The sequence below is a fragment of the Hyaena hyaena genome, unplaced genomic scaffold (genome assembly GCF_003009895.1).
Source record: "Hyaena hyaena isolate Hyena2069 unplaced genomic scaffold, ASM300989v1 scaffold_637, whole genome shotgun sequence".
Lineage (NCBI taxonomy): Eukaryota > Metazoa > Chordata > Mammalia > Carnivora > Hyaenidae > Hyaena > Hyaena hyaena.
Genome location: NW_024081260.1, coordinates 769038 through 771525, shown reverse-complemented (window position 1 = coordinate 771525; position 2488 = coordinate 769038). Strand labels below are relative to the sequence as shown.

The window sequence follows — 2488 nt, the reverse complement described above, 5'->3', positions numbered from 1 at the left end:
CAGGGAGTCCGGGGGGACAGGGAGTCCCGGGGACAGGGAGTCCGGGGGGACAGGGCTTCCGGGGAGTCAGGGAGTCCGGGGGGACAGGGAGTCCGGGGGGGACAGGGCGTCCCGGGGACAAAGCCGCGGCGAAGCAGCGCAGGGCAGGGCGTCCCCGGAGGAAGGGAGGGGCGGGACGGGCTGCCAGGCAGGCGTGTCTGGGACCACCCCGCGGTCACCTGCTGTCCCGCCCTGGGCGCTCGAGGGACGGCGGGACCCTGGGAACCGGGCGGCCGGCGCTCTCACTGCGTTTTCATACCGCGGAGTTACATTGTTAGTTTGCACGTGCAACACCACCAATGTTGGAGGACTTGAAATACCCCTCACGTGAAGATGAAAAATTAGTTCTTGCACAATCTAGTCTGTACTTGCTCCTCCCGGGCCTGGGAAAGGGAGCAAAAGAAAAGGCTCATTCCCTGACCGGGAATCGAACCCGGGCCGCGGCGGTGAGAGCGCCGAATCCTAACCACTAGACCACCAGGGACGCTGTCTGCAGGCGCTCCGAAGAGCCCTACAGGCTGGATGCACCCCGGGCGGCCGGGGGCGGCTGCGGGACCTGGGGTGCACCTGCGGGGCCGGGGGCGCACGCGGACCCCACCAGGGCCCGCTCCGCAGGGGTCGGGGGGCACGCGGACCCCGCCCGGGGCTCACGGCAGGTCTAACCAGTGCTTAGGGAGGGTCTCATGGCGGCCACCGGGACCGTCTGCCTTGTCCCTCCGCGCAGATCGCCGAGGGGGTCCGGACACGAAACCGTTTCTTCGTCTTTCTGTCCTCAAAGGGCTTGTGGTGTTTGTGAAATGGATGCCGGACACGTGGAGAAAAAGACTCCAGTGATAAAGGCTTCCATCCCAGCCGCGCTCCGACGGTCGGGGCCGAAATAGCTCAGCTGGGAGAGCGTTAGACTGAAGATCTAAAGGTCCCTGGTTCGATCCCGGGTTTCGGCAGGTGCGGTGTCCCGTTTTGGAGCCTCCGATTTTGACCCCAACGAGTATGAAAATATCTATTGAACCCCCCCTCCAAAAAAAGGAGGGGGCGACATTTTTCTCAAATCGGACAAACCAGGAGGCGATAAGGGCGCCCCACGACAGGCCAGGGGAGGTCGTGTAAGGGGAGGAGCCCGAAGTGCTCAGTGAAAACGGCTTCCCTCCCCTCCTCCCTGCAGCACCTCCTTCCGCGGCTGCAGCTCTGCTCTGCGCAAACTCGCCCTCTCTTCCCTCTCGCGGACTCAGCCCCGAGTCAGGCGGTCTGAGGCTCTGCTTTCCGCGTCCTGACCTCCACCCCTCACCCCATTCTCGGCCAAAGGCACGGCCTGCAGGTGCACGGGGAAAGAGGAAGTTTCATAGGAGGAATAGCAATTCCATTTTATTCTCCATTTCATGTCCCTTCGATATTCATTGAGTGAGCGGACCCCACGCAGCTCTCTGCAGAGCAAGACAGGCAGGAAGGGGGAGCGCAGGAGAGGTTCCCGGGTAGGGAACGTCTGAGGCTGTACCCGCTGAAGGCGATGGCGTGGGGGCCGGGGGGGAGGGGAGGATCCTGGACGCTGCCTTGGCCTCCCTGCCCCTCATGCCTACTTGCTGGCTCTGCGCTGGGCCCAGTCTTTGCCTTGCTTCTCAGAGAACAAGGTTTCCCTCGTTTCCAAGGCTGATTAACACTCGCCTGAGCGTATGACCGCTGTGCCCATGCCATGCTGCCCTGGGGCCTGATCTCTCCCTTAGTTAGCTGCCTCTCTTCACAGTAGGAATGCCTGAATCTCCATCTTCACACACCAAACAGTTGCCTCCTGTCTTGCCAGGATTCTTCCTGGACTCTCCTTCACCCACCACCACACCTGTTAGGAGAACAGCATTTGTCTCCACGTCTTTGCCTCATCACCCCCCACCAGCTGAGGTCTGACATAGGAGAACATTACCCTCCACTTCCCAGCCTTAAATGCCTTGGTTCTTTTTTGGCCCTAAATTAATGGTGTGCAGGCTGCACACTGCTGGCTCCCTCCCTGCCCCTAGTGCCTTCCCGTGGTCCTGGGGTCCTGTCTCCTGCCATTCTTCTCCAGGCTCTGCCGGCTTCTGACTCTCCTCCTCCCCTCCTGTAAGGACTCTTAGAAATGGCTACTTTTCAGCTCCTGACCTCCAACCTCTTTGAATTAAATTTTTAATTGTTAGACAACTGTAGATGCACATGCAGTTATAAATAATGCACAGAGATCCCAACCAGGCACTGTTTACCTGGTTGCCCCCAGTGGTGACGTCTTGCAAAACTTCAGTGCCGCGTCGCTAGCAGGATGCTGAGAGGGTAAAGTCAAGATGCAGAACATTTCCATCAGCACTGGGACCCCTCATGTGACCTTTTTTTTTTTTTTGTCATAAACCAGTTTGATTTGAAGACCTATGTTCCTACAATATACCTTGGTCTATTCTGACTGACATTAGTGCATTGCTACCTTTTCTAG

At 58.9% G+C, this 2488-nt stretch overlaps 2 non-coding genes across 2 annotated transcripts; one reads left to right on the top strand and one right to left on the bottom strand.

Annotated features, from left to right (window-relative positions):
* Positions 1-451: 451 nt before the first annotated feature.
* Positions 452-523, bottom strand: TRNAE-CUC. The gene has a single exon. It is a non-coding gene; the product is annotated as a tRNA-Glu (tRNA).
* A 387-nt stretch (positions 524-910) lies between these two features.
* Positions 911-983, top strand: TRNAF-GAA. The gene has a single exon. It is a non-coding gene; the product is annotated as a tRNA-Phe (tRNA).
* Positions 984-2488: the final 1505 nt, after the last annotated feature.